Source organism: Hyperolius riggenbachi, chromosome 3, assembly GCF_040937935.1.
Source record: "Hyperolius riggenbachi isolate aHypRig1 chromosome 3, aHypRig1.pri, whole genome shotgun sequence".
Classification (NCBI taxonomy): Eukaryota; Metazoa; Chordata; class Amphibia; order Anura; family Hyperoliidae; genus Hyperolius; species Hyperolius riggenbachi.
The window spans coordinates 121,794,910-121,809,375 of NC_090648.1; the positions used below are offsets into that span (position 1 = coordinate 121,794,910).

Consider the following 14,466-nt stretch of genomic DNA (forward strand, 5'->3'; position numbering starts at 1 on the left):
GCAGGGAATCCCTGGGGTATTTACTGGGCAAGGCGTATCTTACACACAGCACCCAAAATGACAGATTGAATTTATTATTATAGAAGATATAAATATATATGACAGCAGAGCCGGCCAATTGAGATGTTCACAATTGCGCGTTGCATCTAGCTTTGAAGTGGGTCCGTGAAAATCAGCAGGAAGTGCATTTTGAAGGTGGATTTGCTATGATTTTCCATAGTGTGGTGACATGATAGTGACTTTACATTTCTTTGACCTTTTGTAACGAGATGTGGGATACCCATTGAAAGCCTTGTCGAATTTCAAGTGGACCTGAACTCAGAACGTCCTTTCTGCTCTAAAAGATACGCAACAGCATAACAACCTTTAAACAAGAAACATTTCTTTGTTACAGCTAATAGAAATCCTAAGAGAAATCTGCACTGTTTCTACTTCCTGACTGATGGAAGCAGACATATTGTTAACAGGCTGTGCTTTCAAATGAGCTTATCTGCCATTGGCAGTCATGTGACCCAGGGTGATCACCACAACTAGTGATTAGACACAAATGAGGGGGACAGGCTAAAGTCTCTAAATACATACACAGGGTGCATTTCTCTATGTTTTCCTTCTTTCCTGTGCAAGAGTTCTGGTCCACTTTAAAAGCCTTTGGCAGCCATGAGAATCCAAGTCATTTGTATCAGAGTACAATGTGTGTTGGTATGCTACATGTAAGGGCCAAAGAAGGATTGTGCCACCCCAGATGGGACTCGAACCCACAATCCCTGGCTTAGGAGGCCAGTGCCTTATCCATTAAGCCACTGGGGCATGCTGTAGAAGTGCAGCAAGTAGGCTTTTGCTCCACAGAGACTGCACAATGCCTCTTGTAGCAAATGAGTTGCAAATGGACGTACTTCTTTTCCTTGTGTTGTGCCATGGATTTTGCAGGTGATATAGCTCTTGCCAGCTTCCTCCACTGCTCTTCAACAAGCAAAAGCATTGGTCTCATTCTTTTTGGTCCTCACTCAAAACAAGCTTCCCTTGTTGGGCAATGACAGCTCCTGCGTGTAGCAGTGGCATACTGGCACCCTTTGGCTTGAATGTTTTGGGTCATAGGAGAAAGGTGATTAAAGGAAGCAAAAGGGCAACTATCTCTGCTCCAGGTGAGGCTCAAACTCACAACCTCGGCATTGCTCAACAGATACTGTCTTATAAGTACCGCGCACTAACCGATTGCGCCACTGGAGCTCCGTTGCTGCTGTTGGGGAGGTGCCTTTATCACCAGGACACTTGGCCTGTGATGCGTAACTCGTTAAAATGAAGCACATGTCATAAATCATTATAAGACCAAGTCAATTGTTTGTTAAGAAGAAAACCGGTAGAAGACAGGGAGCGTTTGTCCAAATCAGCAAGCCAAGGTGACTATTAAGATCATCTCCATAGAGGTGAGTGGACTTCAATGGAGGCTTGACACAGACTAGGAGCACACAATCACACTTTTTTTGTGGTGGTGAGAGAATAGGCCATGAGAGCAGGCTTTGAAAGCCATGAATACCTCTGAAAAGGTGTGAGATCATTCTGGTCTGCTGCTAAATGTGCATGTTCCTACTGCATATAAGGCGATAATAAGGAAAAGCACACCTATCTCAAGTCATGTTTTATCCCCAGCAGGTGCCACTCCTCCAGAGTCGCAATGCAGTCGGCTGAGTTGGGCAGACTACACATGCAGGCATGATGCAGGGAATCCCTGGGGTATTTACTGGGCAAGGCGTATCTTACACACAGCACCCAAAATGACAGATTTAATTTATTATTATAGAAGATATAAATATATATGACAGCAGAGCCGGCCAATTGAGATGTTCACAATTGCGCGTTGCATCTAGCTTTGAAGTGGGTCCGTGAAAATCAGCAGGAAGTGCATTTTGAAGGTGGATTTGCTATGATTTTCCATAGTGTGGTGACATGATAGTGACTTTACATTTCTTTGACCTTTTGTAACGAGATGTGGGATACCCATTGAAAGCCTTGTCGAATTTCAAGTGGACCTGAACTCAGAACGTCCTTTCTGCTCTAAAAGATACGCAACAGCATAACAACCTTTAAACAAGAAACATTTCTTTGTTACAGCTAATAGAAATCCTAAGATAAATCTGCAATGTTTCTACTTCCTGACTGATGGAAGCAGACATATTGTTAACAGGCTGTGCTTTCAAATGAGCTTATCTGCCATTGGCAGTCATGTGACCCAGGGTGATCACCACAACTAGTGATTAGACACAAATGAGGGGGACAGGCTAAAGTCTCTAAATACATACACAGGATGCATTTCTCTATGTTCTCCTTCTTTCCTGTGCAAGAGTTCTGGTCCACTTTAAAAGCCTTTGGCAGCCATGAGAATCCAAGTCATTTGTATCAGAGTACAATGTGTGTTGGTATGCTACATGTAAGGGCCAAAGAAGGAATGTGCCACCCCAGATGGGACTCGAACCCACAATCCCTGGCTTAGGAGGCCAGTGCCTTATCCATTAGGCCACTGGGGCATGCTGTAGAAGTGCAGCAAGTAGGCTTTTGCTCCACAGAGACTGCACAATGCCTCTTGCAGCAAATGAGTTGCAAATGGACGTACTTCTTTTCCTTGTGTTGTGCCATGGATTTTGCAGGTGATATAGCTCTTGCCAGCTTCCTCCACTGCTCTTCAACAAGCAAAAGCATTGGTCTCATTCTTTTTGGTCCTCACTCAAAACAAGCTTCCCTTGTTGGGCAATGACAGCTCCTGCGTGTAGCAGTGGCATACTGGCACCCTTTGGCTTGAATGTTTTGGGTCATAGGAGAAAGGTGATTAAAGGAAGCAAAAGGGCAACTATCTCTGCTCCAGGTGAGGCTCGAACTCACAACCTCGGCATTGCTCAACAGATACTGTCTTATAAGTACCGCGCGCTAACTGATTGCACCACTGGAGCTCCGTTGCTGCTGTTGGGGAGGTGCCTTTATCACCAGGACACTTGGCCTGTGATGCGTAACTCGTTAAAATGAAGCACATGTCATAAATCATTATAAGACCAAGTCAATTGTTTGTTAAGAAGAAAACCGGTAGAAGACAGGGAGCGTTTGTCCAAATCAGCAAGCCAAGGTGACTATTAAGATCATCTCCATAGAGGTGAGTGGACTTCAATGGAGGCTTGACACAGACTAGGAGCACACAATCACACTTTTTTTGTGGTGGTGAGAGAATAGGCCATGAGAGCAGGCTTTGAAAGCCATGAATACCTCTGAAAAGGTGTGAGATCATTCTGGTCTGCTGCTAAATGTGCATGTTCCTACTGCATATAAGGCGATAATAAGGAAAAGCACACCTATCTCAAGTCATGTTTTATCCCCAGCAGGTGCCACTCCTCCAGAGTCGCAATGCAGTCGGCTGAGTTGGGCAGACTACACATGCAGGCATGATGCAGGGAATCCCTGGGGTATTTACTGGGCAAGGCGTATCTTACACACAGCACCCAAAATGACAGATTGAATTTATTATTATAGAAGATATAAATATATATGACAGCAGAGCCGGCCAATTGAGATGTTCACAATTGCGCGTTGCATCTAGCTTTGAAGTGGGTCCGTGAAAATCAGCAGGAAGTGCATTTTGAAGGTGGATTTGCTATGATTTTCCATAGTGTGGTGACATGATAGTGACTTTACATTTCTTTGACCTTTTGTAACGAGATGTGGGATACCCATTGAAAGCCTTGTCGAATTTCAAGTGGACCTGAACTAAGAACGTCCATTCTGCTCTAAAAGATACGCAACAGCATAACAACCTTTAAACAAGAAACATTTCTTTGTTACAGCTAATAGAAATCTGCACTGTTTCTACTTCCTGACTGATGGAAGCAGACATATTGTTAACAGGCTGTGCTTTCAAATGAGCTTATCTGCCATTGGCAGTCATGTGACCCAGGGTGATCACCACAACTAGTGATTAGACACAAATGAGGGGGACAGGCTAAAGTCTCTAAATACATACACAGGATGCATTTCTCTATGTTCTCCTTCTTTCCTGTGCAAGAGTTCTGGTCCACTTTAAAAGCCTTTGGCAGCCATGAGAATCCAAGTCATTTGTATCAGAGTACAATGTGTGTTGGTATGCTACATGTAAGGGCCAAAGAAGGAATGTGCCACCCCAGATGGGACTCAAACCCACAATCCCTGGCTTAGGAGGCCAGTGCCTTATCCATTAGGCCACTGGGGCATGCTGTAGAAATGCAGCAAGTAGGCTTTTGCTCCACAGAGACTGCACAATGCCTCTTGCAGCAAATGAGTTGCAAATGGACGTACTTCTTTTCCTTGTGTTGTGCCATGGATTTTGCAGGTGATATAGCTCTTGCCAGCTTCCTCCACTGCTCTTCAACAAGCAAAAGCATTGGTCTCATTCTTTTTGGTCCTCACTCAAAACAAGCTTCCCTTGTTGGGCAATGACAGCTCCTGCGTGTAGCAGTGGCATACTGGCACCCTTTGGCTTGAATGTTTTGGGTCATAGGAGAAAGGTGATTAACCTCCTTGGCGGTAACCCCGTGTGTGACACGGGGTAAGCCGCCGGAGGGTGCCGCTCAGGCCCTGCTGGGCCGATTTTAATAATTTTTTTTTTGCTGGACGCAGCTAGCACTTTGCTAGCTGCGCCAGCACTCTGATCGCCGCCGGCCCCTTTGCGATCGCCGCTATCTGCTGCGGCGCGGGCCCCCCCCCCTCCAGACCCAGCGCTGCCTGGCCAATCAGTGCCAGGCAGCGCCGAGGGGTGGCCCGGGACTCCCAATGACGTCCCGACGTCAGTGACGTCATCCCGCCCCGTCGCCATGGCGACGGGGGAAGCCCTCCAGGAAATCCCGTTCTATGAACCGGATTTCCTGATCGGAGATCGCCGAAGGCGATCGAAGCGGGCGGGGGGGTGCCGCTCAGCAGCGGCTATCATGTAGCGAGCCCTCGGCTCGCTACATGATTAAAAAAAATTTTTTTTTAAAAAAACCTGCTGCGCTCCCTCCTGGCGGTATTTTTCATACCGCCAAGGAGGTTAAAGGAAGCAAAAGGGCAACTATCTCTGCTCCAGGTGAGGCTCAAACTCACAACCTTGGCATTGCTCAACAGATACTGTCTTATAAGTACCGCGCGCTAACCGATTGCACCACTGGAGCTCCGTTGCTGCTGTTGGGGAGGTGCCTTTATCACCAGGACACTTGGCCTGTGATGCGTAACTCGTTAAAATGAAGCACATGTCATAAATCATTATAAGACCAAGTCAATTGTTTGTTAAGAAGAAAACCGGTAGAAGACAGGGAGCGTTTGTCCAAATCAGCAAGCCAAGGTGACTATTAAGATCATCTCCATAGAGGTGAGTGGACTTCAATGGAGGCTTGACACAGACTAGGAGCACACAATCACACTTTTTTTGTGGTGGTGAGAGAATAGGCCATGAGAGCAGGCTTTGAAAGCCATGAATACCTCTGAAAAGGTGTGAGATCATTCTGGTCTGCTGCTAAATGTGCATGTTCCTACTGCATATAAGGCGATAATAAGGAAAAGCACACCTATCTCAAGTCATGTTTTATCCCCAGCAGGTGCCACTCCTCCAGAGTCGCAATGCAGTCGGCTGAGTTGGACAGACTACACATGCAGGCATGATGCAAGGAATCCCTGGGGTATTTACTGGGCAAGGCGTATCTTACACACAGCACCCAAAATGACAGATTGAATTTATTATTATAGAAGATATAAATATATATGACAGCAGAGCCGGCCAATTGAGATGTTCACAATTGCGCGTTGCATCTAGCTTTGAAGTGGGTCCGTGAAAATCAGCAGGAAGTGCATTTTGAAGGTGGATTTGCTATGATTTTCCATAGTGTGGTGACATGATAGTGACTTTACATTTCTTTGACCTTTTGTAACGAGATGTGGGATACCCATTGAAAGCCTTGTCGAATTTCAAGTGGACCTGAACTCAGAACGTCCTTTCTGCTCTAAAAGATACGCAACAGCATAACAACCTTTAAACAAGAAACATTTCTTTGTTACAGCTAATAGAAATCCTAAGAGAAATCTGCACTGTTTCTACTTCCTGACTGATGGAAGCAGACATATTGTTAACAGGCTGTGCTTTCAAATGAGCTTATCTGCCATTGGCAGTCATGTGCGAACACGGTAAATCCAGCGCTGGAGACTTGGGCGCAGCAGCGCAGGAGACTTGGGCGCAGCCGGCGCCACCATAGGCCGTAATAGGAACTACGGCTATCGCAGGCACATGGAGTAACTTCAGCGCCGTCAGAAGACGGATCTGAAGTTGCTTTTAAAACAATAATTCGGCTTCCAGCTATTGCTGGAAGCCGAATTATTTCATTCCCCCACTATCCATGTCGGCCTGGAGGGGGAATAGTAATTAACACGGCCAGACTTGTGCGGCAGCAGAATTAGCCATATACTGGCTGTGTCCTGCGCCCAAGTCTCCGGCGCCGTTCTCTCTCGTACGCGTCATGTGACCCAGGGTGATCACCACAACTAGTGATTAGACACAAATGAGGGGGACAGGCTAAAGTCTCTAAATACATACACAGGATGCATTTCTCTATGTTCTCCTTCTTTCCTGTGCAAGAGTTCTGGTCCACTTTAAAAGCCTTTGGCAGCCATGAGAATCCAAGTCATTTGTATCAGAGTACAATGTGTGTTGGTATGCTACATGTAAGGGCCAAAGAAGGAATGTGCCACCCCAGATGGGACTCGAACCCACAATCCCTGGCTTAGGAGGCCAGTGCCTTATCCATTAGGCCACTGGGGCATGCTGTAGAAGTGCAGCAAGTAGGCTTTTGCTCCACAGAGACTGCACAATGCCTCTTGCAGCAAATGAGTTGCAAATGGACGTACTTCTTTTCCTTGTGTTGTGCCATGGATTTTGCAGGTGATATAGCTCTTGCCAGCTTCCTCCACTGCTCTTCAACAAGCAAAAGCATTGGTCTCATTCTTTTTGGTCCTCACTCAAAACAAGCTTCCCTTGTTGGGCAATGACAGCTCCTGCGTGTAGCAGTGGCATACTGGCACCCTTTGGCTTGAATGTTTTGGGTCATAGGAGAAAGGTGATTAAAGGAAGCAAAAAGGCAACTATCTCTGCTCCAGGTGAGGCTCAAACTCACAACCTCGGCATTGCTCAACAGATACTGTCTTATAAGTACCGCACGCTAACCGATTGCGCCACTGGAGCTCCGTTGCTGGTGTTGGGGAGGTGCCTTTATCACCAGGACACTTGGCCTGTGATGCGTAACTCGTTAAAATGAAGCACATGTCATAAATCATTATAAGACCAAGTCAATTGTTTGTTAAGAAGAAAACCGGTAGAAGACAGGGAGCGTTTGTCCAAATCAGCAAGCCAAGGTGACTATTAAGATCATCTCCATAGAGGTGAGTGGACTTCAATGGAGGCTTGACACAGACTAGGAGCACACAATCACACTTTTTTTGTGGTGGTGAGAGAATAGGCCATGAGAGCAGGCTTTGAAAGCCATGAATACCTCTGAAAAGGTGTGAGATCATTCTGGTCTGCTGCTAAATGTGCATGTTCCTACTGCATATAAGGCGATAATAAGGAAAAGCACACCTATCTCAAGTCATGTTTTATCCCCAGCAGGTGCCACTCCTCCAGAGTCGCAATGCAGTCGGCTGAGTTGGACAGACTACACATGCAGGCATGATGCAAGGAATCCCTGGGGTATTTACTGGGCAAGGCGTATCTTACACACAGCACCCAAAATGACAGATTGAATTTATTATTATAGAAGATATAAATATATATGACAGCAGAGCCGGCCAATTGAGATGTTCACAATTGCGCGTTGCATCTAGCTTTGAAGTGGGTCCGTGAAAATCAGCAGGAAGTGCATTTTGAAGGTGGATTTGCTATGATTTTCCATAGTGTGGTGACATGATAGTGACTTTACATTTCTTTGACCTTTTGTAACGAGATGTGGGATACCCATTGAAAGCCTTGTCGAATTTCAAGTGGACCTGAACTCAGAACGTCCTTTCTGCTCTAAAAGATACGCAACAGCATAACAACCTTTAAACAAGAAACATTTCTTTGTTACAGCTAATAGAAATCCTAAGAGAAATCTGCACTGTTTCTACTTCCTGACTGATGGAAGCAGACATATTGTTAACAGGCTGTGCTTTCAAATGAGCTTATCTGCCATTGGCAGTCATGTGACCCAGGGTGATCACCACAACTAGTGATTAGACACAAATGAGGGGGACAGGCTAAAGTCTCTAAATACATACACAGGATGCATTTCTCTATGTTCTCCTTCTTTCCTGTGCAAGAGTTCTGGTCCACTTTAAAAGCCTTTGGCAGCCATGAGAATCCAAGTCATTTGTATCAGAGTACAATGTGTGTTGGTATGCTACATGTAAGGGCCAAAGAAGGAATGTGCCACCCCAGATGGGACTCGAACCCACAATCCCTGGCTTAGGAGGCCAGTGCCTTATCCATTAGGCCACTGGGGCATGCTGTAGAAGTGCAGCAAGTAGGCTTTTGCTCCACAGAGACTGCACAATGCCTCTTGCAGCAAATGAGTTGCAAATGGACGTACTTCTTTTCCTTGTGTTGTGCCATGGATTTTGCAGGTGATATAGCTCTTGCCAGCTTCCTCCACTGCTCTTCAACAAGCAAAAGCATTGGTCTCATTCTTTTTGGTCCTCACTCAAAACAAGCTTCCCTTGTTGGGCAATGACAGCTCCTGCGTGTAGCAGTGGCATACTGGCACCCTTTGGCTTGAATGTTTTGGGTCATAGGAGAAAGGTGATTAAAGGAAGCAAAAAGGCAACTATCTCTGCTCCAGGTGAGGCTCGAACTCACAACCTCGGCATTGCTCAACAGATACTGTCTTATAAGTACCGCGCGCTAACCGATTGCGCCACTGGAGCTCCGTTGCTGGTGTTGGGGAGGTGCCTTTATCACCAGGACACTTGGCCTGTGATGCGTAACTCGTTAAAATGAAGCACATGTCATAAATCATTATAAGACCAAGTCAATTGTTTGTTAAGAAGAAAACCGGTAGAAGACAGGGAGCGTTTGTCCAAATCAGCAAGCCAAGGTGACTATTAAGATCATCTCCATAGAGGTGAGTGGACTTCAATGGAGGCTTGACACAGACTAGGAGCACACAATCACACTTTTTTTGTGGTGGTGAGAGAATAGGCCATGAGAGCAGGCTTTGAAAGCCATGAATACCTCTGAAAAGGTGTGAGATCATTCTGGTCTGCTGCTAAATGTGCATGTTCCTACTGCATATAAGGCGATAATAAGGAAAAGCACACCTATCTCAAGTCATGTTTTATCCCCAGCAGGTGCCACTCCTCCAGAGTCGCAATGCAGTCGGCTGAGTTGGACAGACTACACATGCAGGCATGATGCAAGGAATCCCTGGGGTATTTACTGGGCAAGGCGTATCTTACACACAGCACCCAAAATGACAGATTGAATTTATTATTATAGAAGATATAAATATATATGACAGCAGAGCCGGCCAATTGAGATGTTCACAATTGCGCGTTGCATCTAGCTTTGAAGTGGGTCCGTGAAAATCAGCAGGAAGTGCATTTTGAAGGTGGATTTGCTATGATTTTCCATAGTGTGGTGACATGATAGTGACTTTACATTTCTTTGACCTTTTGTAACGAGATGTGGGATACCCATTGAAAGCCTTGTCGAATTTCAAGTGGACCTGAACTCAGAACGTCCTTTCTGCTCTAAAAGATACGCAACAGCATAACAACCTTTAAACAAGAAACATTTCTTTGTTACAGCTAATAGAAATCCTAAGAGAAATCTGCACTGTTTCTACTTCCTGACTGATGGAAGCAGACATATTGTTAACAGGCTGTGCTTTCAAATGAGCTTATCTGCCATTGGCAGTCATGTGACCCAGGGTGATCACCACAACTAGTGATTAGACACAAATGAGGGGGACAGGCTAAAGTCTCTAAATACATACACAGGGTGCATTTCTCTATGTTTTCCTTCTTTCCTGTGCAAGAGTTCTGGTCCACTTTAAAAGCCTTTGGCAGCCATGAGAATCCAGGTCATTTGTATCAGAGTACAATGTGTGTTGGTATGCTACATGTAAGGGCCAAAGAAGGATTGTGCCACCCCAGATGGGACTTGAACCCACAATCCCTGGCTTAGGAGGCCAGTGCCTTATCCATTAGGCCACTGGGGCATGCTGTAGAAGTGCAGCAAGTAGGCTTTTGCTCCACAGAGACTGCACAATGCCTCTTGTAGCAAATGAGTTGCAAATGGATGTACTTCTTTTCCTTGTGTTGTGCCATGGATTTTGCAGGTGATATAGCTCTTGCCAGCTTCCTCCACTGCTCTTCAACAAGCAAAAGCATTGGTCTCATTCTTTTTGGTCCTCACTCAAAACAAGCTTCCCTTGTTGGGCAATGACAGCTCCTGCGTGTAGCAGTGGCATACTGGCACCCTTTGGCTTGAATGTTTTGGGTCATAGGAGAAAGGTGATTAAAGGAAGCAAAAGGGCAACTATCTCTGCTCCAGGTGAGGCTCGAACTCACAACCTCGGCATTGCTCAACAGATACTGTCTTATAAGTACCGCGCGCTAACCGATTGCGCCACTGGAGCTCCGTTGCTGCTGTTGGGGAGGTGCCTTTATCACCAGGACACTTGGCCTGTGATGCGTAACTCGTTAAAATGAAGCACATGTCATAAATCATTATAAGACCAAGTCAATTGTTTGTTAAGAAGAAAACCGGTAGAAGACAGGGAGCGTTTGTCCAAATCAGCAAGCCAAGGTGACTATTAAGATCATCTCCATAGAGGTGAGTGGACTTCAATGGAGGCTTGACACAGACTAGGAGCACACAATCACACTTTTTTTGTGGTGGTGAGAGAATAGGCCATGAGAGCAGGCTTTGAAAGCCATGAATACCTCTGAAAAGGTGTGAGATCATTCTGGTCTGCTGCTAAATGTGCATGTTCCTACTGCATATAAGGCGATAATAAGGAAAAGCACACCTATCTCAAGTCATGTTTTATCCCCAGCAGGTGCCACTCCTCCAGAGTCGCAATGCAGTCGGCTGAGTTGGGCAGACTACACATGCAGGCATGATGCAGGGAATCCCTGGGGTATTTACTGGGCAAGGCGTATCTTACACACAGCACCCAAAATGACAGATTGAATTTATTATTATAGAAGATATAAATATATATGACAGCAGAGCCGGCCAATTGAGATGTTCACAATTGCGCGTTGCATCTAGCTTTGAAGTGGGTCCGTGAAAATCAGCAGGAAGTGCATTTTGAAGGTGGACTTGCTATGATTTTCCATAGTGTGGTGACATGATAGTGACTTTACATTTCTTTGACCTTTTGTAACGAGATGTGGGATACCCATTGAAAGCCTTGTCGAATTTCAAGTGGACCTGAACTCAGAACGTCCTTTCTGCTCTAAAAGATACGCAACAGCATAACAACCTTTAAACAAGAAACATTTCTTTGTTACAGCTAATAGAAATCCTAAGATAAATCTGCACTGTTTCTACTTCCTGACTGATGGAAGCAGACATATTGTTAACAGGCTGTGCTTTCAAATGAGCTTATCTGCCATTGGCAGTCATGTGACCCAGGGTGATCACCACAACTAGTGATTAGACACAAATGAGGGGGACAGGCTAAAGTCTCTAAATACATACACAGGATGCATTTCTCTATGTTCTCCTTCTTTCCTGTGCAAGAGTTCTGGTCCACTTTAAAAGCCTTTGGCAGCCATGAGAATCCAAGTCATTTGTATCAGAGTACAATGTGTGTTGGTATGCTACATGTAAGGGCCAAAGAAGGAATGTGCCACCCCAGATGGGACTCGAACCCACAATCCCTGGCTTAGGAGGCCAGTGCCTTATCCATTAGGCCACTGGGGCATGCTGTAGAAGTGCAGCAAGTAGGCTTTTGCTCCACAGAGACTGCACAATGCCTCTTGCAGCAAATGAGTTGCAAATGGACGTACTTCTTTTCCTTGTGTTGTGCCATGGATTTTGCAGGTGATATAGCTCTTGCCAGCTTCCTCCACTGCTCTTCAACAAGCAAAAGCATTGGTCTCATTCTTTTTGGTCCTCACTCAAAACAAGCTTCCCTTGTTGGGCAATGACAGCTCCTGCGTGTAGCAGTGGCATACTGGCACCCTTTGGCTTGAATGTTTTGGGTCATAGGAGAAAGGTGATTAAAGGAAGCAAAAGGGCAACTATCTCTGTTCCAGGTGAGGCTCGAACTCACAACCTCGGCATTGCTCAACAGATACTGTCTTATAAGTACCGCGTGCTAACCGATTGCACCACTGGAGCTCCGTTGCTGCTGTTGGGGAGGTGCCTTTATCACCAGGACACTTGGCCTGTGATGCGTAACTCGTTAAAATGAAGCACATGTCATAAATCATTATAAGACCAAGTCAATTGTTTGTTAAGAAGAAAACCGGTAGAAGACAGGGAGCGTTTGTCCAAATCAGCAAGCCAAGGTGACTATTAAGATCATCTCCATAGAGGTGAGTGGACTTCAATGGAGGCTTGACACAGACTAGGAGCACACAATCACACTTTTTTTGTGGTGGTGAGAGAATAGGCCATGAGAGCAGGCTTTGAAAGCCATGAATACCTCTGAAAAGGTGTGAGATCATTCTGGTCTGCTGCTAAATGTGCATGTTCCTACTGCATATAAGGCGATAATAAGGAAAAGCACACCTATCTCAAGTCATGTTTTATCCCCAGCAGGTGCCACTCCTCCAGAGTCGCAATGCAGTCGGCTGAGTTGGGCAGACTACACATGCAGGCATGATGCAGGGAATCCCTGGGGTATTTACTGGGCAAGGCGTATCTTACACACAGCACCCAAAATGACAGATTGAATTTATTATTATAGAAGATATAAATATATATGACAGCAGAGCCGGCCAATTGAGATGTTCACAATTGCGCGTTGCATCTAGCTTTGAAGTGGGTCCGTGAAAATCAGCAGGAAGTGCATTTTGAAGGTGGATTTGCTATGATTTTCCATAGTGTGGTGACATGATAGTGACTTTACATTTCTTTGACCTTTTGTAACGAGATGTGGGATACCCATTGAAAGCCTTGTCGAATTTCAAGTGGACCTGAACTCAGAACGTCCTTTCTGCTCTAAAAGATACGCAACAGCATAACAACCTTTAAACAAGAAACATTTCTTTGTTACAGCTAATAGAAATCTGCACTGTTTCTACTTCCTGACTGATGGAAGCAGACATATTGTTAACAGGCTGTGCTTTCAAATGAGCTTATCTGCCATTGGCAGTCATGTGACCCAGGGTGATCACCACAACTAGTGATTAGACACAAATGAGGGGGACAGGCTAAAGTCTCTAAATACATACACAGGGTGCATTTCTCTATGTTTTCCTTCTTTCCTGTGCAAGAGTTCTGGTCCACTTTAAAAGCCTTTGGCAGCCATGAGAATCCAAGTCATTTGTATTAGAGTACAATGTGTGTTGGTATGCTACATGTAAGGGCCAAAGAAGGATTGTGCCACCCCAGATGGGACTCGAACCCACAATCCCTGGCTTAGGAGGCCAGTGCCTTATCCATTAGGCCACTGGGGCATGCTGTAGAAGTGCAGCAAGTAGGCTTTTGCTCCACAGAGACTGCACAATGCCTCTTGTAGCAAATGAGTTGCAAATGGACGTACTTCTTTTCCTTGTGTTGTGCCATGGATTTTGCAGGTGATATAGCTCTTGCCAGCTTCCTCCACTGCTCTTCAACAAGCAAAAGCATTGGTCTCATTCTTTTTGGTCCTCACTCAAAACAAGCTTCCCTTGTTGGGCAATGACAGCTCCTGCGTGTAGCAGTGGCATACTGGCACCCTTTGGCTTGAATGTTTTGGGTCATAGGAGAAAGGTGATTAAAGGAAGCAAAAGGGCAACTATCTCTGCTCCAGGTGAGGCTCGAACTCACAACCTCGGCATTGCTCAACAGATACTGTCTTATAAGTACCGCGCGCTAACCGATTGCGCCACTGGAGCTCCGTTGCTGCTGTTGGGGAGGTGCCTTTATCACCAGGACACTTGGCCTGTGATGCGTAACTCGTTAAAATGAAGCACATGTCATAAATCATTATAAGACCAAGTCAATTGTTTGTTAAGAAGAAAACCGGTAGAAGACAGGGAGCGTTTGTCCAAATCAGCAAGCCAAGGTGACTATTAAGATCATCTCCATAGAGGTGAGTGGACTTCAATGGAGGCTTGACACAGACTAGGAGCACACAATCACACTTTTTTTGTGGTGGTGAGAGAATAGGCCATGAGAGCAGGCTTTGAAAGCCATGAATACCTCTGAAAAGGTGTGAGATCATTCTGGTCTGCTGCTAAATGTGCATGTTCCTACTGCATATAAGGCGATAATAAGGAAAAGCACACCTATCT

General features: G+C 45.5%; 16 non-coding genes across 16 annotated transcripts; all 16 read right to left on the reverse strand.

Moving 5' to 3' along the window:
• Window positions 1–734: 734 nt before the first annotated feature.
• On the reverse strand, window positions 735–807 carry TRNAR-CCU (transfer RNA arginine (anticodon CCU)). The gene has a single exon. It is a non-coding gene; the product is annotated as a tRNA-Arg (tRNA).
• A 327-nt stretch (window positions 808–1,134) lies between these two features.
• On the reverse strand, window positions 1,135–1,227 carry TRNAI-UAU (transfer RNA isoleucine (anticodon UAU)). The gene is given in 2 exon segments: window positions 1,135–1,170; window positions 1,190–1,227. It is a non-coding gene; the product is annotated as a tRNA-Ile (tRNA).
• Window positions 1,228–2,449: 1,222 nt separating this feature from the next.
• TRNAR-CCU (transfer RNA arginine (anticodon CCU)) lies at window positions 2,450–2,522 on the reverse strand. Its single transcript has one exon. It is a non-coding gene; the product is annotated as a tRNA-Arg (tRNA).
• A 327-nt stretch (window positions 2,523–2,849) lies between these two features.
• Window positions 2,850–2,942, reverse strand: TRNAI-UAU (transfer RNA isoleucine (anticodon UAU)). The gene is given in 2 exon segments: window positions 2,850–2,885; window positions 2,905–2,942. It is a non-coding gene; the product is annotated as a tRNA-Ile (tRNA).
• A 1,210-nt stretch (window positions 2,943–4,152) lies between these two features.
• On the reverse strand, window positions 4,153–4,225 carry TRNAR-CCU (transfer RNA arginine (anticodon CCU)). Its single transcript has one exon. It is a non-coding gene; the product is annotated as a tRNA-Arg (tRNA).
• An 844-nt stretch (window positions 4,226–5,069) lies between these two features.
• On the reverse strand, window positions 5,070–5,162 carry TRNAI-UAU (transfer RNA isoleucine (anticodon UAU)). Its single transcript is given in 2 exon segments — window positions 5,070–5,105; window positions 5,125–5,162. It is a non-coding gene; the product is annotated as a tRNA-Ile (tRNA).
• Window positions 5,163–6,726: 1,564 nt separating this feature from the next.
• TRNAR-CCU (transfer RNA arginine (anticodon CCU)) lies at window positions 6,727–6,799 on the reverse strand. Its single transcript has one exon. It is a non-coding gene; the product is annotated as a tRNA-Arg (tRNA).
• Window positions 6,800–7,126: 327 nt separating this feature from the next.
• On the reverse strand, window positions 7,127–7,219 carry TRNAI-UAU (transfer RNA isoleucine (anticodon UAU)). The gene is given in 2 exon segments: window positions 7,127–7,162; window positions 7,182–7,219. It is a non-coding gene; the product is annotated as a tRNA-Ile (tRNA).
• A 1,222-nt stretch (window positions 7,220–8,441) lies between these two features.
• TRNAR-CCU (transfer RNA arginine (anticodon CCU)) lies at window positions 8,442–8,514 on the reverse strand. The gene has a single exon. It is a non-coding gene; the product is annotated as a tRNA-Arg (tRNA).
• A 327-nt stretch (window positions 8,515–8,841) lies between these two features.
• TRNAI-UAU (transfer RNA isoleucine (anticodon UAU)) lies at window positions 8,842–8,934 on the reverse strand. The gene is given in 2 exon segments: window positions 8,842–8,877; window positions 8,897–8,934. It is a non-coding gene; the product is annotated as a tRNA-Ile (tRNA).
• Window positions 8,935–10,156: 1,222 nt separating this feature from the next.
• On the reverse strand, window positions 10,157–10,229 carry TRNAR-CCU (transfer RNA arginine (anticodon CCU)). Its single transcript has one exon. It is a non-coding gene; the product is annotated as a tRNA-Arg (tRNA).
• A 327-nt stretch (window positions 10,230–10,556) lies between these two features.
• TRNAI-UAU (transfer RNA isoleucine (anticodon UAU)) lies at window positions 10,557–10,649 on the reverse strand. The gene is given in 2 exon segments: window positions 10,557–10,592; window positions 10,612–10,649. It is a non-coding gene; the product is annotated as a tRNA-Ile (tRNA).
• A 1,222-nt stretch (window positions 10,650–11,871) lies between these two features.
• On the reverse strand, window positions 11,872–11,944 carry TRNAR-CCU (transfer RNA arginine (anticodon CCU)). Its single transcript has one exon. It is a non-coding gene; the product is annotated as a tRNA-Arg (tRNA).
• A 327-nt stretch (window positions 11,945–12,271) lies between these two features.
• On the reverse strand, window positions 12,272–12,364 carry TRNAI-UAU (transfer RNA isoleucine (anticodon UAU)). Its single transcript is given in 2 exon segments — window positions 12,272–12,307; window positions 12,327–12,364. It is a non-coding gene; the product is annotated as a tRNA-Ile (tRNA).
• Window positions 12,365–13,574: 1,210 nt separating this feature from the next.
• TRNAR-CCU (transfer RNA arginine (anticodon CCU)) lies at window positions 13,575–13,647 on the reverse strand. The gene has a single exon. It is a non-coding gene; the product is annotated as a tRNA-Arg (tRNA).
• A 327-nt stretch (window positions 13,648–13,974) lies between these two features.
• Window positions 13,975–14,067, reverse strand: TRNAI-UAU (transfer RNA isoleucine (anticodon UAU)). Its single transcript is given in 2 exon segments — window positions 13,975–14,010; window positions 14,030–14,067. It is a non-coding gene; the product is annotated as a tRNA-Ile (tRNA).
• Between the last annotated feature and the right edge of the window lie 399 nt (window positions 14,068–14,466).